Source organism: Cetorhinus maximus, chromosome 28 (assembly GCF_964194155.1).
Source record: "Cetorhinus maximus chromosome 28, sCetMax3.hap1.1, whole genome shotgun sequence".
NCBI lineage: Eukaryota > Metazoa > Chordata > Chondrichthyes > Lamniformes > Cetorhinidae > Cetorhinus > Cetorhinus maximus.
Window position 1 is genome coordinate 6,017,820 of NC_135906.1, and position 24,253 is coordinate 6,042,072.

Consider the following 24,253-nt stretch of genomic DNA (forward strand, 5'->3'; position numbering starts at 1 on the left):
CCCCTACTCACAGCTCTTAACCCTGGGGGAGTGGGTCAAGACACCATGACCCCGGCTCCCCCTCTCACTCCATCCTTAACGCTGAGGACACACAAACTCTCCACTGCCTGACCTCAATCCTGACAGGGAAGGGGAAGAGGGTCCCTCACTCACCCTGAGGGAGAGGCTCCCTCACTCCCTCACTCACCCTGAGGGAGAGACTCCCTCACTAACCCTGAGGGAGAGACTCTCTCACTCACCCTGAGGGAGAGACTCCCTCGCTCCCTCACTCACCCTGAGGGAGAGACTCCCTCGCTCCCTCACTCACCCTGAGGGAGAGACTCCCTCGCTCCCTCACTCACCCTGAGGGAGAGACTCCCTCGCTCCCTCACTAACCCTGAGGGAGAGACTCCCTCGCTCCCTCACTCACCCTGAGGGAGAGACTCCCTCACTAACCCTGAGGGAGAGACTCTCTCACTCACCCTGAGGGAGAGACTCCCTCACTCACCCTGAGGGAGAGACTCCCTCGCTCCCTCACTAACCCTGAGGGAGAGACTCCCTCGCTCCCTCACTAACCCTGAGGGAGAGACTCCCTCGCTCCCTCACTCACCCTGAGGGAGAGACTCCCTCACTAACCCTGAGGGAGAGACTCCCTCACTCCCTCACTCACCCTGAGGGAGAGACTCCCTCACTAACCCTGAGGGAGAGACTCCCTCACTAACCTTGAGGGAGAGACTCCCTCACTCACCCTGAGGGAGAGACTCCCTCACTCACCCTGAGGGAGAGACTCTCTCACTCCCTCACTCACCCTGAGGGAGAGACTCCCTCGCTCCCTCACTCACCCTGAGGGAGAGACTCCCTCACTCACCCTGAGGGAGAGACTCCCTCACTCCCTCACTAACCCTGAGGGAGAGACTCCCTCGCTCCCTCACTCACCCTGAGGGAGAGACTCCCTCACTCCCTCACTAACCCTGAGGGAGAGACTCCCTCGCTCCCTCACTCACCCTGAGGGAGAGACTCCCTCACTAACCCTGAGGGAGAGACTCTCTCGCTCCCTCACTCACTCTGAGGGAGAGACTCCCTCACTCCCTCACTCACCCTGAGGGAGAGACTCCCTCACTCCCTCACTCACTCTGAGGGAGAGACTCCCTCACTCACCCTGACTAACACACGCAATGATACACACACAATGACACACACACAGACACACACACAAACACACAATGAAACACACAATGACACACACACACACAATGATACGCACACACAATGACACACACACAGTGACACACACACACAGTGACACACACACACAATGACACATACACACAATGACACACACACAATGACACAAACACACACACACAATGACACACACACAATGACACACGCACATGCACACACAATGACACACAGACAATGACACACACAGAATGACACACACACACAATGACACACACACACAATGACACACACACATGCACACACACAATGACACACACACACACAATGGCACAAACACGCACACACAATGACACCCACACAATGACACACACACACACACACACAATGACACACACACACACACAATCACACACACACAATCACACACACACACACACAATGACACACACACACACAATCACACACACACAATCGCACACACAGACACACACAATGACACACACACAATGACACACACACACAATGACACACACACAATGACACACACACAGACACACACACATAATGACACACACACACACAGTGACACACACACACAATGACACACACACGCACACAATGACACAGACACACACACACAATGACACACACACACACAATGACATACACACACAATGACACACACACACACAATGACACACACACACACAATGACACTCACACGCACACACACAATGACACACACACACACAATGACACACACACACAGACACACACACACACACAATGACACACACACACACACACACACAATGACATGCACACACAATGACACACACACAATGACACACACACACAATGACACACACACACAATGACACACACAATGACACACACACAATGACACACACACATACAAAATGACACACACACGCACACAGTGACACATACACACAGACACACACACACACACACACAATGACACACACAATGACACACACACATACAAAATGACACACACACGCACACAGTGACACATACACACAGACACACACACACACACACACAATGACACACACAATGACATGCACACACAATGACACACACACAATGACTCACACACACAATGACACACACACACAATGACACACACACAATGACTCACACACACAATGACACACACACACAATGACACACACACACACAATGACACACACAATGACACACACACACACAATGACATACACACACAATGACACACACACACAATGACACACTCACACACAATGACACTCACACGCACACACACAATGACACACACACACAGACACACACACACACACAATGACACACACACACACACAATGACACACACACACAATGACACACACACACAATGACACACACAATGACACACACACAATGACACACACACACATACAAAATGACACACACACGCACACAGTGACACATACACACAGACACACACACACACACACACACAATGACACACACAATGACATGCACACACAATGACACACACACAATGACTCACACACACAATGACACACACACACAATGACACACACACACAAAATGACACACACAATGACACACACAATGACACACACACAATGACACAAACACACACACAATGACACGCACACAATGACACACACACACACAGACACACACACACACAATGACACACACACACGCATACAATGACACACACACACACACACACAATGACACACACACAATGACACACACACAATGGCACACACACAATGACACACACAGACACACAATGACACACACACAATGACACACACACACACACAATGACACACACACAACGGCACACACACACAATGACACACACACACAGACACACACACACACACAATGACACACACACACACAATGACACACACACACAATGACACACATGCACACAATGACACAGACACAATGACACAAACACAATGACACACACACACACAATGACACACACAATGACACACACACACAACAACACACACAATGACACACACACAATGACACACACACACACAATGACACACACACACACAATGACACACACACAATGACATGCACACACATGCACAATCACATGCACACACAATCACATGCACACACAATGACACGCATAGACAATCACATGCACACACACATGCACAATCACACGCACACACACAATCACATGCACACGCACAATCATACGCACATGCACAATCACATGCACACACATGCACAATCACACGCACACACACAATCTCATGCACACGCACAATCACCCGCACATGCACAATCACATGCACACACATGCACAATCACACACACACACAATCACATGCACACACGCAATCACATGCACACACACAATGACACGCGCACACAATCACATGCACACACATGCACAATCACACGCAGATGCACAATGATACACACGCACAATCACACGCACAGACATGCACAATCACACACACATGCAATCACACGCACACACAAAATCACATGACCACGCACAATCACACGCACACACACAATCACATGCACACTCAGTCAGTTACCCCTTCATCGAGTTACCCCCTCACTCAGTTACCCCCTCATCAACTATCTTCCACTCTCTATAAACCTGGAGTCCTAACCACACCAACTCCCATTCAGCCAATATCCACTGAGCTCATTGGCCTTGTTTGATTCCCCAGTTAAACAAAACCTTAATCTTTTAAATTCCCAATTTATTTACAAATCGCTCCATGGCCCCAATCCCCCTCCCTCTCTCTGTAATCTCCCCCAGTGCTACATCCCTGTTTTAGTCTCTCCTGTATTAGTGGCTGTGGCTCCAGCTGCCTGACCCCTTGCACTGAACTCACGCCCTACCTCTCCGTCTCTCTATATCACTTTCCCTCGTTCAGGCACTCCTTAAAACCGGCTGCTTGACTCAAGCTATTGGTCTCCTGTCCCTGATACCTCCCTGTAGGGCTCTGTGCCAGATGTGATAACACACTAGTGAAGCTGCTTGGCATATTTTATGACAAACAGCTATATAAATGCATGTTTAGTTATTATAGATGAGAGTGAATCTCATTTATCACCATGTCACCAGTTGAAAGTCAGCTCTCTTTGTCATCCAAGAACTAAACAATAAAACACGTTTAATCCAGTTACAAGACAAGAACAGGAGTTGTCTCTGTTGGAGGGGATGGTGTGGTTTCCTGTGTCTCTGTTGGAGGGGATGGTGTGGAGTCCGGTGTCTCTGTTGGAGGGGATGGTGTGGTTTCCAGTGTCTCTGTTGGAGGGGATGGTGTGGAGTCCGGTGTCTCTGTTGGAGGGGATGGTGTGGTTTCCTGTGTCTCTGTTGGAGGGGATGGTGTGGAGTCGTGTGTCTCTGTTGGAGGGGATGGTGTGGAGTCGTGTGTCTCTGTTGGAGGGGATGGTGTGGTTTCCAGTGTCTCTGTTGGAGGGGATGGTGTGGAGTCCGGTGTCTCTGTTGGAGGGGATGGTGTGGTTTCCAGTGTCTCTGTTGGAGGGGATGGTGTGGTTTCCAGTGTCTCTGTTGGAGGGGATGGTGTGGAGTCCGGTGTCTCTGTTGGAGGGGATGGTGTGGAGTCCGGTGTCTCTGTTGGAGGGGATGGTGTGGTTTCCGGTGTCTCTGCTGGAGGGGATGGTGTGGTTTCCTGTGTCTCTGTTGGAGGGGATGGTGTGGTTTCCTGTGTCTCTGTTGGAGGGGATGGTGTGGAGTCCGGTGTCTCTGTTGGAGGGGATGGTGTGGAGTCCGGTGTCTCTGTTGGAGGGGATGGTGTGGTTTCCTGTGTCTCTGTTGGAGGGGATGGTGTGGAGTCCGGTGTCTCTGTTGGAGGGGATGGTGTGGTTTCCTGTGTCTCTGTTGGAGGGGATGGTGTGGAGTCCGGTGTCTCTGTTGGAGGGGATGGTGTGGTTTCCTGTGTCTCTGTTGGAGGGGATGGTGTGGAGTCCGGTGTCTCTGTTGGAGGGGATGGTGTGGAGTCCGGTGTCTCTGTTGGAGGGGATGGTGTGGTTTCCGGTGTCTCTGTTGGAGGGGATGGTGTGGTTTCCGGTGTCTCTGTTGGAGGGGATGGTGTGGAGTCCGGTGTCTCTGTTGGAGGGGATGGTGTGGTTTCCGGTGTCTCTGTTGGAGGGGATGGTGTGGAGTCCGGTGTCTCTGTTTGAGGGGATGGTGTGGTTTCCAGTGTCTCTGCTGGAGAGGATGGTGTGGAGTCCGGTGTCTCTGTTGGAGGGGATGGTGTGGAGTCCGGTGTCTCTGTTGGAGGGGATGGTGTCGTTTCCAGTGTCTCTGCTGGAGGGGATGGTGTGAAGTCCGGTGTCTCTGTTGGAGGGGATGGTGTGGTTTCCTGTGTCTCTGTTGGAGGGGATGGTGTGGAGTCCGGTGTCTCTGTTGGAGGGGATGGTGTGGTTTCCAGTGTCTCTGTTGGAGGGAATGGTGTGGTTTCCAGTGTCTCTGTTGGAGGGGATGGTGTGGAGTCCGGTGTCTCTGTTGGAGGGGATGGTGTGGAGTCCGGTGTCTCTGTTGAAGGGGATGGTGTCGAGTCCGGTGTCTCTGTTGGAGGGGATGGTGTGGAGTCCGGTGTCTCTGTTGGAGGGGATGGTGTGGTTTCCGGTGTCTCTGTTGGAGGGGATGGTGTGGAGTCCGGTGTCTCTGTTGGAGGGGATGGTGTGGAGTCGTGTGTCTCTGTTGGAGGGGATGTTGTAGAGTCCGGTGTCTCTGTTGGAGGGGATGGTGTGGAGTCCGGTGTCTCTGTTGGAGGGGATGGTGTGGAGTCCGGTGTCTCTGTTGGAGGGGATGGTGTGGAGTCCGGTGTCTCTGTTGGAGGGGATGGTGTGGTTTCCAGTGTCTCTGTTGGAGGGGATGGTGTGGAGTCCGGTGTCTCTGTTGGAGGGGATGGTGTGGTTTCCAGTGTCTCTGTTGGAGGGGATGGTGTGGAGTCCGGTGTCTCTGTTGGAGGGGATGGTGTGGTTTCCGGTGTCTCTGTTGGAGGGGATGGTGTGGTTTCCAGTGTCTCTGTTGGAGGGGATGGTGTGGAGTCCGGTGTCTCTGTTGGAGGGGATGGTGTGGAGTCCGGTGTCTCTGTTGGAGGGGATGGTGTGGTTTCCAGTGTCTCTGTTGGAGGGGATGGTGTGGTTTCCGGTGTCTCTGTTGGAGGGGATGGTGTGGTTTCCGGTGTCTCTGTTGGAGGGGATGGTGTGGATTCCAGTGTCTCTGTTGGAGGGGATGGTGTGGAGTCCATTGTCTCTGTTGGAGGGGATGGTGTGGAGTCCGGTGTCTCTGTTGGAGGGGATGGTGTGGAGTCCGGTGTCTCTGTTGGAGGGGATGGTGTGGAGTCCGGTGTCTCTGTTGGAGAGGATGGTGTGGTTTCCGGTGTCTCTGTTGGAGGGGATGGTGTGGTTTCCAGTGTCTCTGTTGGAGGGGATGGTGTGGAGTCCATTGTCTCTGTTGGAGGGGATGGTGTGGAGTCCATTGTCTCTGTTGGAGGGGATGGTGTGGAGTCCATTGTCTCTGTTGGAGGGGATGGTGTGGAGTCCGGTGTCTCTGTTGGAGGGGATGGTGTGGTTTCCTGTGTCTCTGTAGGAGGGGATGGTGTGGAGTCCGGTGTCTCTGTTGGAGGGGATGGTATGGAGTCCGGTGTCTCTGTTGGAGGGGATGGTGTGGAGTCCAGTGTCTCTGTTGGAGGGGATGGTGTGGTTTCCAGTGTCTCTGTTGGAGGGGATGGTGTGGTTTCCTCTGTCTCTGTTGGAGGGGATGGTGTGGTTTCCAGTGTCTCTGTTGGAGGGGATGGTGTGGAGTCCGGTGTCTCTGTTGGAGGGGATGGTGTGGTTTCCGGTGTCTCTGTTGGAGGGGATGGTGTGGTTTCCGGTGTCTCTGTTGAAGGGGATGGTCTGGTTTCCAGTGTCTCTGTTGGAGGGGATGGTGTGGAGTCCGGTGTCTCTGTTGGAGGGGATGGTGTGGAGTCCGGTGTCTCTGTTGGAGGGGATGGTGTGGTTTCCAGTGTCTCTGCTGGAGGGGATGGTGTGGAGTCCGGTGTCTCTGTTGGAGGGGATGGTGTGGTTTCCAGTGTCTCTGTTGGAGGGGATGGTGTGGAGTCCGGTGTCTCTGTTGGAGGGGATGGTGTGGTTTCCAGTGTCTCTGTTGGAGGGGATGGTGTGGTTTCCAGTGTCTCTGTTGGAGGGGATGGTGTGGAGTCCGGTGTCTCTGTTGGAGGGGATGGTGTGGAGTCCGGTGTCTCTGTTGGAGGGGATGGTGTGGTTTCCAGTGTCTCTGTTGGAGGGGATGGTGTGGTTTCCGGTGTCTCTGTTGGAGGGGATGGTGTGGAGTCCATTGTCTCTGTTGGAGGGGATGGTGTGGAGTCCATTGTCTCTGTTGGAGGGGATGGTGTGGAGTCCATTGTCTCTGTTGGAGGGGATGGTGTGGAGTCCGGTGTCTCTGTTGGAGGGGATGGTGTGGTTTCCTGTGTCTCTGTAGGAGGGGATGGTGTGGAGTCCGGTGTCTCTGTTGGAGGGGATGGTATGGAGTCCGGTGTCTCTGTTGGAGGGGATGGTGTGGAGTCCAGTGTCTCTGTTGGAGGGGATGGTGTGGTTTCCAGTGTCTCTGTTGGAGGGGATGGTGTGGTTTCCTCTGTCTCTGTTGGAGGGGATGGTGTGGTTTCCAGTGTCTCTGTTGGAGGGGATGGTGTGGAGTCCGGTGTCTCTGTTGGAGGGGATGGTGTGGTTTCCGGTGTCTCTGTTGGAGGGGATGGTGTGGTTTCCGGTGTCTCTGTTGAAGGGGATGGTCTGGTTTCCAGTGTCTCTGTTGGAGGGGATGGTGTGGAGTCCGGTGTCTCTGTTGGAGGGGATGGTGTGGAGTCCGGTGTCTCTGTTGGAGGGGATGGTGTGGTTTCCAGTGTCTCTGCTGGAGGGGATGGTGTGGAGTCCGGTGTCTCTGTTGGAGGGGATGGTGTGGTTTCCAGTGTCTCTGTTGGAGGGGATGGTGTGGAGTCCGGTGTCTCTGTTGGAGGGGATGGTGTGGTTTCCAGTGTCTCTGTTGGAGGGGATGGTGTGGTTTCCAGTGTCTCTGTTGGAGGGGATGGTGTGGAGTCCGGTGTCTCTGTTGGAGGGGATGGTGTGGAGTCCGGTGTCTCTGTTGGAGGGGATGGTGTGGTTTCCAGTGTCTCTGTTGGAGGGGATGGTGTGGTTTCCGGTGTCTCTGTTGGAGGGGATGGTGTGGTTTCCGGTGTCTCTGTTGGAGGGGATGGTGTGGAGTTCGGTGTCTCTGTTGGAGGGGATGGTGTGGAGTCGTGTGTCTCTGTTGGAGGGGATGTTGTAGAGTCCGGTGTCTCTGTTGGAGGGGATGGTGTGGAGTCCGGTGTCTCTGTTGGAGGGGATGGTGTGCTTTGCAGTGTCTCTGTAGGAGGGGATGGTGTGGAGTCCATTTTCTCTGTTGGAGGGGATGGTGTGGTTTCCGGTGTCTCTGTTGGAGGGGATGGTGTGGAGTCCGGTGTCTCTGTTGGAGGGGATGGTGTGGAGTCCGGTGTCTCTGTTGGAGGGGATGGTGTGGTTTCCGGTGTCTCTGTTGGAGGGGATGGTGTGGTTTCCAGTGTCACTGTTGGAGGGGATGGTGTGGAGTCCAGTGTCTCTGTTGAAGGGGATGGTGTGGAGTCCGGTGTCTCTGTTGGAGGGGATGGTGTGGAGTCCGGTGTCTCTGTTGGAGAGGATGGTGTGGTTTCCTGTGTCTCTGTTGGAGGGGATGGTGTGGTTTCCAGTGTCTCTGTTGGAGGGGATGGTGTGGTTTCCAGTGTCTCTGTTGGAGGGGATGGTGTGGTTTCCAGTGTCTCTGTTGGAGGGGATGGTGTGGTTTCCTGTGTCTCTGTTGGAGGGGATGGTGTGGTTTCCAGTGTCTCTGTTGTAGGGGATGGTGTGGAGTCCGGTGTCTCTGTTGGAGGGAATGGTGTGGAGTCTGGTGTCTCTGTTGGAGGGGATGGTGTGGAGTCTGGTGTCTCTGTTGGAGGGGATGTTGTGGAGTCCGGTGTCTCTGTTGGAGAGTATGGCGTGGAGTCCATTGTCTCTGTTGGAGGGGATGTTGTGGAGTCCGGTGTCTCTGTTGGAGAGGATGGTGTGGAGTCCGGTGTCTCTGTTGAAGGGGATGGTGTGGAGTCCGGTGTCTCTGTTGGAGGGGATGGTGTGGAGTCCGGTGTCTCTGTTGGAGGGGATGGTGTGGAGTCCGGTATCTCTGTTGGAGTGGATGGTGTGGTTTCCAGTGTCTCTGTTGGAGAGGATGGTGTGGTTTCCAGTGTCTCTGTTGGAGGGGATGGTGTGGTTTCCGGTGTCTCTGTTGAAGGGGATGGTCTGGTTTCCAGTGTCTCTGTTGAAGGGGATGGTGTGGAGTCCGGTGTCTCTGTTGGAGGGGATGGTGTGGTTTCCTGTGTCTCTGTTGGAGGGGATGGTGTGGAGTCCGGTGTCTCTGTTGGAGGGGATGGTGTGGTTTCCAGTGTCTCTGTTGGAGAGGATGGTGTGGTTTCCGGTGTCTCTGTTGGAGGGGATGGTGTGGAGTCCGGTGTCTCTGTTGGAGGGGATGGTGTGGAGTCCGGTGTCTCTGTTGGAGGGGATGGTGTGGTTTCCTGTGTCTCTGTTGGAGGGGATGGTGTGGTTTCCGGTGTCTCTGTTGGAGAGGATGGTGTGGTTTCCGGTGTCTCTGTTGGAGGGGATGGTGTGGAGTCCGGTGTCTCTGTTGGAGGGGATGGTGTGGTTTCCGGTGTCTCTGTTGGAGGGGATGGTGTGGTTTCCGGTGTCTCTGTTGGAGAGGATGGTGTGGTTTCCGGTGTCTCTGTTGGAGGGGATGGTGTGGAGTCCGGTGTCTCTGTTGGAGGGGATGGTGTGGTTTCCGGTGTCTCTGTTGGAGGGGATGGTGTGGAGTCCGGTGTCTCTGTTGGAGGGGATGGTGTGGAGTCCGGTGTCTCTGTTGGAGGGGATGGTGTGGAGTCCGGTGTCTCTGTTGGAGGGGATGGTGTGGAGTCCGGTGTCTCTGTTGGAGGGGATGGTGTGGAGTCCGGTGTCTCTGTTGGAGGGGATGGTGTGGTTTCCGGTGTCTCTGTTGGAGGGGATGGTGTGGAGTCCGGTGTCTCTGTTGGAGGGAATGGTGTGGAGTCCAGTGTCTCTGTTGGAGAGGATGGTGTGGTTTCCAGTGTCTCTGTTGGAGGGGATGGTGTGGAGTCCGGTGTCTCTGTTGGAGGGGATGGTGTGGAGTCCGGTGTCTCTGTTGGAGGGGATGGTGTGGAGTCCGGTGTCTCTGTTGGAGGGGATGGTGTGGTTTCCAGTGTCACTGTTGGAGGGGATGGTGTGGAGTCCGGTGTCTCTGTTGGAGAGGATGGTGTGGTTTCCAGTGTCTCTGTTGGAGGGGATGGTGTGGTTTCCGGTGTCTCTGTTGGAGGGGATGGTGTGGTTTCCAGTGTCTCTGTTGGAGGGGATGGTGTGGAGTCGTGTGTCTCTGTTGGAGGGGATGGTGTGGTTTCCTGTGTCTCTGTTGGAGGGGATGGTGTGGTTTCCTGTGTCTCTGTTGGAGAGGATGGTGTGGTTTCCAGTGTCTCTGTTGGAGAGGATGGTGTGGTTTCCAGTGTCTCTGTTGGAGAGGATGGTGTGGAGTCCGGTGTCTCTGTTGGAGAGGATGGTGTGGAGTCCGGTGTCTCTGTTGGAGGGGATGGTGTGGTTTCCGGTGTCTCTGTTGGAGAGGATGGTGTGGTTTCCAGTGTCTCTGTTGGAGAGGATGGTGTGGAGTCCGGTGTCTCTGTTGGAGGGGATGGTGTGGTTTCCGGTGTCTCTGTTGGAGGGGATGGTGTGGTTTCCTGTGTCTCTGTTGGAGGGGATGGTGTGGTTTCCGGTGTCTCTGTTGGAGGGGATGGTGTGGTTTCCGGTGTCTCTGTTGGAGAGGATGGTGTGGTTTCCGGTGTCTCTGTTGGAGGGGATGGTGTGGTTTCCGGTGTCTCTGTTGGAGGGGATGGTGTGGTTTCCTGTGTCTCTGTTGGAGGGGATGGTGTGGAGTCCGGTGTCTCTGTTGGAGGGGATGGTGTGGAGTCCGGTGTCTCTGTTGGAGGGGATGGTGTGGAGTCCGGTGTCTCTGTTGGAGGGGATGGTGTGGTTTCCGGTGTCTCTGTTGGAGGGGATGGTGTGGTTTCCGGTGTCTCTGTTGGAGAGGATGGTGTGGTTTCCAGTGTCTCTGTTGGAGGGGATGGTGTGGTTTCCGGTGTCTCTGTTGGATTAGTGAAGGTCCTGCAGAATCTCCCAGAGCCAACATCATCGTTTTTGGATCTATTTGTTGCGGGTTCCGGTGGGTGGGATGGGGGCGATGGGGGAATGACTGAATTCTGTGATTCGAGAACATTCTCACCCACACAAGACTGGAGGGTCACACGGGATCACCCAGGACTGAAGGACATTCAGCAAACTGCTTTCCCTGAGACCCCCTCACTGAACCCGGCTTTCTGCCCCTTCCCCAATCTGCCACAGCCCAGGAATCAACCAGGAACCTGCCCCTCCCCCAAGGTCGTTCCCCTTTCCTAGACTGAGCATGTGCAAGATTCATTATCAAGCCAATGGCAGCAGTGGGCGGTCTTTCTTCATTTTGGGAAGGCACAAACCCATGAGCACAATTCAGTAGACAAGGTAACTCCAGATGTAGAAGGGCCGGTGGTTTGGGGTAGTGTTGGAGGGGGTGTGGCTGGTGTTAAAGGTACAGTCAGTGTCCTCGGTAAGGAGCAGGGTGCTGGGTTTGTAAGTGAACAATGCAGTCAGTGCCCACTGGCCCCTGGGTTTGACAAATGGCCCTGCCCCAGTCACACAGTGTGTGAAAGAACAGTTAGCAAACACTGTTACCTGTGCTTGTATTTCCAGTCAGTAGGGATTTAATCTATGGCCCCAGGAATCTCATAATCTATCTTCCAAAGATGGACACTGTGCGCCCGCTAGTGTTAGCTGTGGGTCGGTGCCAGCGTGCTGGCCTCTGAGACCCACACTAATAACTCGAGCTCATAATCCAGCCCAGCACCCCCAATGCTACACTGAGGGAGAGCTGCACTGTCAGGGGGACCGTACTGAGGGAGCGCTGCACTGTCAGGGGGACCGTACTGAGGGAGAGCTGCACTGTCAGGGGGACTGTACTGAGGGAGAGCTGCACTGTCAGGGGGACCGTACTGAGGGAGCGCTGCACTGTCAGGGGGACTGTACTGAGGGAGAGCTGCACTGTCAGGGGGACTGTACTGAGGGAGCGCTGCACTGTCAGGGGGACCGTACTGAGGGAGAGCTGCACTGTCAGGGGGACCGTACTGAGGGAGCGCTGCGCTGTCAGGGGGACCGTACTGAGGGAGCGCTGCACTGTCAGGGGGACCGTACTGAGGGAGAGCTGCACTGTCAGGGGGACCGTACTGAGGGAGCGCTGCACTGTCAGGGGGACCGTACTGTGGGAGCGCTGCACTGTCAGGGGGACCGTACTGAGGGAGCGCTGCACTGTCGAGGGGACCGTACTGAGGGAGAGCTGCACTGTCAGGGGGACCGTACTGAGGGAGAGCTGCACTGTCAGGGGGACCGTACTGAGGGAGCGCTGCACTGCCAGGGGGACCATACTGAGGGAGCGCTGCACTGTCAGGGGGACCGTACTGAGGGAGAGCTGCACTGTTGGAGGTGCCATCTTTCAGAGGAGACATTAAACTGAGGCTGTGTCTGCCCCCTCGGTACAAGTAAAAAAACATGGCACTAATTTGGAGAAGGTAAGGGAGTTCTCCCCAGTGTCCTGGCCATTGAATGACATTACTCATAGATTATCTGACAGTTTAGTCTGTGGGATCTTGCTGTGTAACAATTTGGGACATCCTGGGGTTGTAAAAGGTGCTATTGTAATGCAAGTCTGCCTTTTATGTGCGCGCGCATGTGTGTGTTATGCGCATGTGTGTGTATGTTATGCACATGTGTGTCTTATGCGCGTCTGCGTGTGTTATGCACGTCTGCGTGCGTTATGCGCGTCTGCGTGCGTGTGTTATGCGTGCCTGTGTGCGTGTGTTATGCGTGCCTGTGTGCATGTGTTATGCACGTGCGTGTGTTATGCGTGCCTGTGTGCGTGTGTTATGCACGTCTGCGTGCATTATGCGCGTCTGCGTGTGTTATGCGCGTCTGCTTGCGTGTGTTATGCGCGTCTGCTTGCGTGTGTTATGCGCGTCTGCATGCTTGTGTTATGCGTGCCTGTGTGCGTGTGTTGTGCCTGTGTGCGTGTGTTATGCACGTCTGCGTGCATTATGCGCGTCTGCGTGCATGTGTTATGCGTGCCTGTGTGCGTGTGTTATGCGCGTGCGTGTGTTGTGTGCCTGCGTGCGTGTGTTATGCGTGCCTGTGTGCGTGTGTTATGCGCGTGCGTGTGTTATGCGTGCCTGTGTGCGTGTGTTATGCATGTGCGTGTGTTATGCGTGCCTGTGTGATGCACGTGCGTGTGTTATGCGCGTCTGCGTGCGTTATGCGCGTCTGCGTGCATGTGTTATGCGTGCCTGTGTGCGTGTGTTATGCACGTCTGCGTGCGTTATGCGCGTCTGCGTGCGTGTGTTATGCACGTGCGTGTGTTATGCGCGCCTGCGTGCATGTGTTATGCGTGTGCGTGTGTTATGCACGTGTGCGTGCCTGGTCTCTCTCTTGCAGAGACAGTCCAAACATTCTCACCCTGCAGGACAACATCCTGTCAGCCATGCTGTCCATGGGGGTGAGGTAAGATACAATAGGTGGTGGAGGGGGATGGGTTTGGTCGGCCCGTGGGCTGGTTGGCAGAGGAGAGTGCCCGAGGAGGTTTGCAAACTGTAAAGTGAGTGACAGAGTGGGGCATGCGTAAGGGGGGCGGTGTACTCTCGGGTACATCCTCCAGGACTCCAGGCTGATTTGGGGACCGCTCCTGGTCCAGAATTCTTCCCTGTAACATGCTGTTCCCCTTTGTTACCGCCTGGACACTGATGCCATATTTAAGGAAGGATATACTTGTGTTGGAGGCAGTACAGCAAATGTTCACTGGATCAGTTCCTGGGATGAAGGGGCTGTCCTCTGATGAGAGGCTGAATAAATTGGGCCGATTCTCCCTGAAGTTTAAAGAATGAGGTGATTTTATTGAAACGTAGAAGATTCTGAGGGTGCTTGACAGGGTAGACACTGAGGGGTTGTTGGAATTCTCGATCCCTGAGGCTTGTGGACGCTCCATTTATTTAAAGCTGAGATAGACAGAGCTGTGTTCTCCTGGGGAATCGCAGGGGTGGGCAGGAAGGTGGAGTTGAAACAACAGATCAGCTTGGGCGGAGAGCTCGAGGGGAAGACACAGAGGCCGTCTGCGTAACTCTGAGATTTTTATTCTTTAATGGGATGTGGGCGTCACTGGTGTGGCGAGGCTGGCATTTGTTGCCCATGAACCGCTTCAGGGGGCATTTCAGAGTCAACCACATTGCTGTGGGTCTGCAGTCACCCACCAGGTTAAGGGCAACAGATTTCCTTTCCCAAAGGGCATTAGTGAACCAGATGGGTTTTTACAACAATTAACAGTTTTATGGTCACCATCACTGAGACTCACTTTATATTCCAGATTAATGGAATTTAAATTCCACCAGCTGCTGTGGTGGGATTTGAACCCAGGTCCCCAGAGCATTAACCTGGGCCTCTGGGTTACTAGTCCAGTGATATTACTACTACAGCACCATCTCCCCCAATACAATATATACAACATATAGGAACATTGGCACAGAGTCGGCCATTCAACTATTAATGGCTGGTCTGTATTTTAGCTCCATTTACCTGTCATGGTTCTGTTGCCTTTAATATCCTCTTAAAAAATCCTGTCTTGAAATTTTCAATTGGTTCCCAGCCCCGTCCCGCCCGGCCCCGCCCAGGTTTGCCCAGCCCCACCCTACCCAGCCCAGCCCAGGTTTGCCCGGCCCCACCCTACCCAGCCCAGCCCAGGTTTGCCCGGCCCCACCCTACCCAGCCCAGCCCAGGTTTGCCCAGCCCCACCCCGGCCTGCCCAGGTCTGCCCCACCTGAAGAGTTTTTTGAGGGAGGGAGTTCCTGAATTCTACTCCCCTTTTTTTGAAGAACTGCTTCCTGACATCGCTTCCGAACAGGCTGAATCTAACTCTAAGCTGATGTCCCTTGTTCTGGACTCCTCCACCCACATGAAACTCTCTATCTACCATATCAAATCTCTTTATCATATGGAACACCTCGGCCAGATCACTTCTCAGTATTGGAAACTCAAGGGGATACCTCATGTACACAGTCGATGCTCACAACTGAAGCCTTTCCAGTATCATCCTGATTGCACACCTCTGAGGCCAGTATACCCTTCCTGAGGTACAGTGCCCAGAACTTTTATTTTATTCATTTCAGTGATATAGGTATCGCTGGCTGGGCCAGCATTTATTGCCCATCCCTAATTGCCCTTGAGAAGGTGGTGATGAGCTGCCTTCTTGAGCCGCTGCAGTCCATGTGGTGTAGGTACACCCACAGTGCTGTTAGGAAGGGAGTTCCAGGATTTTGACCCAGCGACAGTGAAGGAACGGCGATATATTTCCAAGTCAGGATGGTGAGTGGCTTGGAGGGTAACTCCCAGGTGGTGGTGTTTGCATGTGTCTGCTGCCCTCATCCTTCTAGATGGTAGTGGTCGTGGGTTTGGAAGGTGGTGTTGAAGGAGGCTTGAGAAGTTCCTGCAGTGCATCTTGTAGATCATAGACACTGTTGCCGCTGTGTATTGGTGGTAGAGGGATTGAATGTTTGTGGAATGAAGTACTCCAGAGTGCTGCATACAGAATCATATAGCACAGAAGGAGTCCATTTGGCCCATCTTGCATGTGCTGTCTCTGAAAACTATCCAATTCATCCCACTCCCTCTGCTCTTTTCCCATAACCATGCAAATTTCTCCTTTCCAGCTGTTTGAAAGTTACAATTGAACCTGCTTCCACTGCCCTTTCTAACCAAGTATTCCAGATCACCACTCACTGCACTTAAAAACTCTCCAGAGATTCTCCTCTGTATTTTTTGGACAAATTAACTTAAATCTGTGTCGTCTGGTTACTGACCCTCACGTGACTGGAAACCGGTTCTTATTTATTCTGTCAAAACGCCTCTCCCTGTTCCCTGATCCTAGGAGAACAATCCCAGCCTCTCCAGTTTCTCCACATGAATTCCGTAGACTCTGGCTCCATTCTGGTAAATCTCCTCCGCACCCGCTCCAAAATCTTGACCTCCTTCCTAAAGTATGGTGTCCAAAATTGGACACACTAGCTGGGCCCTGAACAATATTTTACAAATGTTTAAAGAAGTTCCTTACTTTTGTTAGAGGATGTTCTTGCTTATAACTTAACCCTCAAAATAACAGGCTTTACGGTATCGCAGGTAGATAGGGTTAAAAAATGTGACAATGATAATTATTAACGAGGATAGACGCAGGTCAGAGAAGGTTCACTCGCCTGACACCTGAGATGGGGAGAGGGTGGGGAGCGGTTAAAGAATGAGGATAGGCTGGACAGGCTCAGCCTGTCCCCATTGGAGTTCAGAAGAATGAGAGGTGATCTTATCGAAACTACCTAAGATCCTGAGGGGCCTTGACCAGGCGGGTGCTGAGAGGAGAGACCAGAACCAGGGGACACAGTTTAAAAATCAGGGGTCCCCCGTTTAAGACTGAGATGGGAATAATCTTTTTCTCCGAGGGTTGTGAATCTTTGGAACTCTCTTCCCCAGAGACCGCCGGAGGCAGGGTCTTTGTATATTTTTAAGGCAGAGGTCGATAGATTCTTGACCAACAAGGGAGTCGAAGGTTATCGGTGGGTAGGTGGGAATGTGGAGTTGAGGTTACGATCGTATCAGCCGTGCTAGTGAATGGTGGAGAGCAGGCTCGAGGGGCCGAATGGCCTACTCCTGCTCCTAATTCGTATGCACACATGTAATAATCCTAGGTACGCTAATAGCAGCGCTTGTGGTGAAACTCCCTGAGTTCACCGGGGTCTCCATCATACATTAACAGGAGGTTGTCCACTGATTTGGGCCTTCTTGTTTTCTCAGGTCTCTCTACCAGCACCTACTGTTTTACAATGTCCAAGCTCTTTCATAACGTTCTTTCCAATCCTGTTCTGTTTCAGCATTACCTCATCTCCCTTTCATGTTCCTTATTGGTGACCCCTGATTTCTCCTGAAGAGGAGTCATACCTGACTCAAAACGTTAACGTTGTCTCTCTCTCCCTCTCTCTCTCTCTCCGCAGATGTTGCCAGTTCTGCTGAGTATTTCCAGCCATTTGAGTTTATTTCAGGTTTGCACATCCTCGTTGATCCGACAGTCAAATCCTTGAGGTGAGGTCAGTTCCAGAGGTTTAGGAACTATCAAAGGCCCTTTGACACCCCTCGACGTACGTTACATCTCCGTCACCTTATGCTCAACTCCTTTCAGAGGGTGTCATGTCCCAGAGTGGCCTTTGCATGTCAGACTGAGGCAACTAGTCTTCAACCTCTCAGCCACCTAATTATCATCAAAGCGTCACAGCTCACTTCCGCCCCTGGGAAATTAAAAGATGAGGGTAGTGTTCACTGCAAACTCCCAACACCTTGTTGCAGAATCTGACCCTGTCCAGGGTTGAATAAACTGCCTGAGATCAGTACCAATTCAGAAGTTACTGGACACAGTTAAATTAAGAGCATAATCCATAGCAATCCAATTTGATCAACCTTTATGAATACAGGTATTCTATGCCTCTAAGCAACACCTTGATTTCTAAGTTCCAATTATTGCTTTCAAATGCCGTGCTAACCTTGCTGCTCCCTATATCTCTAACCTCCTGCAGCCTATAACTCTTGGAGATACCTGTGCTCCTCTAATTCTGGCCTCTCATCCATCCCCAAGTTCAATCACTGCACCATCGGCAGACGTGCCTTCAGCTGCCCAGGCCCCAAGCTCTGGGATTCCCTTCCTACCTCTCTCTAAGACGCTCCTTAAAACCCATCTCTTTGAACAAGCTTTTGGTCCCCTGTTGGAATATCTCATCACATGGCTAACCAGGAATCTCATCTGCCATTGGTGTGCGTTGGAAGGATTTGTTGGTTGATGCTCAACCTGTTTGGCTGCGTTATGAGCACAACTTCCTTGGTCATCAAGGCCTGGGGTGGGACTTGAACCCAGAGCTTCTGGCTCAGAGGCAAGGACACTACCCACTGCACCACAAGACCTCCTTGGTGATGTGTACAGGCCTTGCAGTAAATACTTCACTCAACACATAACACTCTTCGTCTATCGTTTTATCCATTAACAGTTCTGCCCAGGTCAATTCCTGCTTGCTCCTTCCTAATCCACTTTTGCCTAAATTTCAAACCTTGGTCCGTGACTCAATCATCTCACCCTCAAATCGAATTCAGTCATGTTCTGGTCACTGTTAACTGGGTGGTCCCTCACTGTTGGAACCCAGCACTAGGGGGTGGGGCTGTTGCTTCTTTCTAATGTCGAGCCCCTTTACTTATCCAGCAGTGGGAATCGATCTCTCTACTGACAGGAACTTTAAACTGCCCATCCCCCTGCACAGACACACCAAGGGTTCAACACCACCTTCCAAACCCGTGACCTCTACCATCTAGAAAGACAAGGGCAGCAGACACATGGGAACATCACCACCTGCAAGTTCCCCTCCAAGTCACTCACCATCCTGAGTTGGAAATATATCTCCGTTCCTTCACTGTCGCTGGGTCCAAATCCTGGAACTCCCTCCCTAACAGCACTGTGGGTGTGCCTACACCACATGGACTGCAGCGGTTCAAGAAGGCAGCTCACCACCACCTTCTCAAGGGCAATTAGGGATGGGCAATAAATGCTGGCCTAGCCAGCGAAGCCCACATCTTGTGAATGAATTTTTAAAACAATTGCACATCCATATAACAACGCAATGCTAGCAGTGTAGAACTGAACTGTACGGTCTACAGACCCATCAGTTTAACATCACTTCCTGGAAATCTAGCCGCAGGGACAGAATGGCTGAGTGCTTATCTAGTCTGCTTCAGGCATTCCTGGAGAACTAATTCAGTCCTGAGCTCTGTAATTCAGGAAAGATATACTGTACTCAGAGTGGGGGCAGCACAGATTCACCAGAGGCTAACTGGGTTAATTATTGAGGACAAGGCTTGCATTCCTCTGAGTGTAGAAGATTAAGGGGTTCATCTGATCGAGATGTTGCACATGATTAAAGGAGTGTGTGCAGGGCCACCAGAGAGAAACTGTTTCCTCCGATAGGACAGTCCAGGACAAAGGGACAGAACATTAAAATGAAAGCTCTGCCATGTCAGGAAACAATTCCCACGATTGCTGGTTCAAATCCAGGTCCCGCTCTTCCCACAGAAAGGCTGTGAATACTGAGAGGCCAGCTAAAAATGGTCAAGAACGAGATGGATAGATTTTTTATAAGAGCAGAAGTACAACAGCTGCTGGGGCTCAAATAAATAAAAACAGAAAATGTTAGAAAAGATCAGCAGGTCAGACAGCATCGGTGGAGAGAGAAAGAGAGTTAACGTTTCGGGATGATCAGGAACTCTGGACAGTCCTTCATCGGAAAGACCATCGACCTGAAATGTTAACTCTGTTTGTCTCTCCATTGAGAGACTTTCGTTGGGTAAGGACAGCTAGGGTGACAGAATAAAGAGAGGTGAACGAAATAGAAATACAGAACGGAATCTAACTGAGTGACAGAACGGGCTCAAAGGGCTGAATGGCCTCCTCCTATTTCCTGTCCTCCATAGGCCCAGGGACCGGGGTTTAGATCACAGGCCCAATGATCTCGGCATCTCAGGGGGCAATAACTTTCTCCAGCCCGTCCCTGGTTCTCTGTCGTTAAGCCTGGTGTGAGACTGGTCAGTGAGAGTTGAAAGGCTATTTGACTGCAGGGCCATCGCAGGCCAGTTGGAACAGGACATTAAACTCTGGCCTTTCCTTCCACAGATCTCTGAGTGGCGATCAAGAGCACCAACCTTGCCTGCACTTGCTGTACCAACCGGAGATTTAATCAGGAACATCCTTGCAGTTTGACATTCTGGCAGGTACCTCACTCTGCCTGTTCTATGGATGACTCTCAGCGAGTCTTCTGCAGGGCTTCAGACCCAATGTTTTAGATTAGGAGATTCAATTGGAATAACATCAAATTCAGGGAATGTTGACTAATTCCAAAACTAGTTGCTGAAGTAAGTGCTTCTGGCCCTCATAAAGGACCCACTAGTCTGGTGTACAGGCTTTAAACAATTGTGTTATTTTGTTTGATGCATTATACATTAGAATGATTTAGAGGCTAACTCCATGGTAACATTAAGTATCCAAAGCTTTGGACTATATTGGGATGGCCCACATCGTGTTTAATATCAGTGACAGAGAGGGCCCAGTGCCACAGGGCACCGGGGGTGGGGGAGAGGGCCCAGTGCCACAGGGCACCGGGGGTGGGGGAGAGGGCCCAGTCCCACAGGGCACCGGGGGTCAGGGAGAGGGCCCAGTCCCACAGGGCACCGGGGGTCAGGGAGAGGGCCCAGTCCCTACGGCACTGGGGGTGGGGGAGAGGGCCCAGTCCCACAGGGCACCGGGGGTCAGGGAGAGGGCCCAGTGCCACAGGGCACCGGGGGTGGGGGAGAGGGCCCAGTGCCACAGGGCACCGGCGGTCAGGGAGAGGGTCCAGTCCCACAGGGCACCGGCAGTCAGGGAGAGGGCACAGTGCCACAGGGCACCGGGGGTCAGGGAGAGGGCCCAGTGCCACAGGGCACCGGCGGTCAGGGAGAGGGCCCAGTGCCACAGGGCACCGGGGGTCAGGGAGAGGGCCCAGTCCCACAGCGCACCGGGGGTGGGGGAGAGGGTCCAGTGCCACAGGGCACCGGGGGTGGGAGAGAGGGCCCAGTGCCACAGGGCACCGGGGGTGGGAGAGAGGGTCCAGTCCCACAGGGCACCGGGGGTCAGGGAGAGGGCCCAGTGCCACAGGGCACCGGAGGTCAGGGAGAGGGCCCAGTGCCACAGGGCACCGGGGGTCAGGGAGAGGGCCCAGTCCCACAGGGCACCGGGGGTCAGGGAGAGGGCACAGTCCCACAGGGCACCGGGGGTGGGAGAGAGGGCCCAGTCCCACAGGGCACCGGGGGTCAGGGAGAGGGCAAAGTCCCACAGGGCACGAGGGGTCAGGGAGAGGGCCCAGTCCCACAGGGCACCGGGTGTCAGGGAGAGGGCCCAGTGCCACAGGGCACCGGGGGTGGGAGAGAGGGCCCAGTGCCACAGGGCACCGGGGGTGGGAGAGAGGGCCCAGTGCCACAGGGCACCGGGGGTGGGAGAGAGGGCCCAGTGCCACAGGGCACCGGGGGTGGGAGAGAGGGCCCAGTCCCACAGGGCACCGGGGGTCAGGGAGAGGGCCCAGTCCCACAGGGCACCGGGGGTCAGGGAGAGAGGGCCCAGTCCCACAGGGCACCGGGGGTCAGGGAGAGAGGGCCCAGTCCCACAGGGCACCGGGGGTCAGGGAGAGGGCCCAGTGCCACAGGGCACCGGGGGTCAGGGAGAGGGCCCAGTCCCACAGGGCACCGGGGGTCAGGGAGAGGGCCCAGTGCCACAGGGCACCGGGGGTCAGGGAGAGGGCCCAGTCCCACAGGGCACCGGGGGTCAGGGAGAGGGCCCAGTCCCACAGGGCACCGGGGGTCAGGGAGAGGGCCCAGTGCCACAGGGCACCGGGGGTCAGGGAGAGGGCCCAGTTCCATAGGGCACCGGGTGTCAGGGAGAGGGCCCAGTCCCACAGGCACCAGGGGTCAGCGAGAGGGAGCAGTCCCACAGGGCACCGGGGGGAGGGTGCCCATTTCCTGAAGGGCGCCTGTTGAGGGCAATAGTGCCCAGCACCAATAGGCGCCTGGCATGGGGAAAGGGCCCAATCACAAAATCAGAATCACAGAATCACAGAGCAGAAGAGGCCCTTTGGCCCATCGAGTCTGCACCGACACGTGAGAAACACCTGACCTACCTACCTAATCCCATTTACCAGCACTTGGCCCATAGCCTTGAATGTTATGATGTGCCAAGTGTTCATCCAGGTTCTTTTTAAAGGATGTGAGGCAACCCGCCTCCACCACCCTCCCAGGCAGCGCATTCCAGACCGTCACCACCCTCTGGGTAAAAAATTTTTCCTCACATCCCCCCAAACCTCCTGCCCCTCACCTTGAACTTATGTCCCCTCGTAACTGACCCTTCAACTAAGGGGAACAGCTGCTCCCTATCCACCCTGTCCATGCCCCTCATAATCTTGTACACCTCGATCAGGTCACCCCTCAGTCTTCTCTGCTCCAACGAAAACAACCCAAGTCTATCCAGCCTCTCTTTGTAACTTAAATGTTTCATCCCAGGCAACATCCTGGTGAATCTCCTCTGCACCCCCTCTAGTGCAATCACATCCTTCCTATAATGTGGCGATCAGAACTGCACACCGCACTCCAGCTGTGGCCTCACCAAGGTTCTATACAACTCCAACATGACCTCCCTACTTTTGTAATCAATGCCTCGATTGATAAAGGCAAGTGTCCCATATGCCTTTTTCACCACTACACTAACATGCCCCTCCACTTTCAGAGATCTATGGACACACACGCCAAGGTCCCTTTGTTCCTCAGAACCTCCTAGTGCCATGCCGTTCATTGAATACTTCCTTGTCAAATTACTCCTTCCAAAGTGTATCATCTCACACTTTTCAGGGTTAAATTCCATCTGCCACTTATCTGCCCATTTGACCATCCCGTCTATATCTTCCTGTAGCCCAAGTCTCTCAACCTCACTGTTAACCACCCGGCCAATCATTGTGTTATTCCCAAACTTACTAATCCTACCCCCCACATAATCATCTATGTCGTTTATATAAATGACAAATAATCGTGGACCCAGCACAGATCCCTGGGGTACGTCACTGGTCACTGGCTTCCAGTCACTAAAGCATCCTTCTGTCATCAACCTCTGCCTCCTACAACTAAGCCAATTTTGAATCCACCTTATCAAATTACCCTGTATCCCATGTGCATTTGCCTTCTTTATAAGTCTCCCATGTGGGACCTTGAAATCCATATAAACTACACCAACTGCATTATCCTCATCTACACACCTGGTCACCTCCTCAAAAAATTCAATCAAATTTGTTAGGCATGATCTCCCTCTGACAAAGCCATGCTGACTATCCCTGATCAAACCTTGCCTCACCAAGTGGAGATAGATACTCTCCTTCAGAACTTTCTCCAATAGTTTCCCTACCACTGATGCGAGACTCACTGGCCTGTAGTTCCCTGGCTTATCTCTACAACCCTTCTTAAATAGCGGAACCACATTAGCTGTTCTCCAGTCCTCTGGCACCTCCCCCGTGGCCAGAGAGGAATTAAAAATTTAGGTCAGAGACCCTGCGATCTCCTCCCTTGCCTCCTCTAAGCCTTTATGAAGAGAGGGCCCAGTCACACAGGGGCACTGGGGGGAGAGGACCCAGTTGCACAGGGGCACTGGGGGGAGAGGACCCAGTCACACAGGGGCACTGGGGGGGGAGGACCCAGTCACACAGGGCACTGGGGGGGGAGGACCCAGTCACACAGGGCACTGGGGGGGGAGGACCCAGTCACACAGGGCACTGGGGGGAGAGGACCCAGTCACACAGGGGCACTGGGGGGTGAGTACCCAGTCACACAGGGGCACTGGGGGGTGAGGACCCAGTTGCACAGGGGCACTGGGGGGAGAGGACCCAGTCACACAGGGGCACTGGGGGGAGAGGACCCAGTCACACAGGGGCACTGGGGGGAGAGGACCCAGTCACACAGGGGCACTGGGGGGTGAGTACCCAGTCACACAGGGGCACTGGGGGGTGAGGACCCAGTTGCACAGGGGCACTGGGGGGAGAGGACCCAGTCACACAGGGGCATTGGGGGGAGAGGACCCAGTCACACAGGGGCACTGGGGGGAGAGGACCCAGTCACACAGGGTATGGGGGGGTGGCGATGGGGAGAGGATCCAGACCCACGGGCTAGCAGAGGGAGAGGACCC

General features: G+C 53.7%; 1 protein-coding gene across 2 annotated transcripts in view; it reads left to right on the top strand.

The window, feature by feature from the left end:
- The window catches only part of LOC144668781 (volume-regulated anion channel subunit LRRC8D-like), a 28,461-nt gene that overhangs the window by 293 nt on the left and 3,915 nt on the right, over nucleotides 1–24,253 (top strand). The window contains exons 2-3 of one of the 2 annotated variants that reach the window (XM_078531114.1): nucleotides 17,466–17,553; nucleotides 20,177–20,274. The gene's annotated coding sequence lies outside the window, so the exon portion shown is untranslated. The remainder of the gene's footprint in view (nucleotides 1–17,465; nucleotides 17,554–20,176; nucleotides 20,275–24,253) is intronic. The other variant, XM_078531115.1, reaches the window with a different exon arrangement.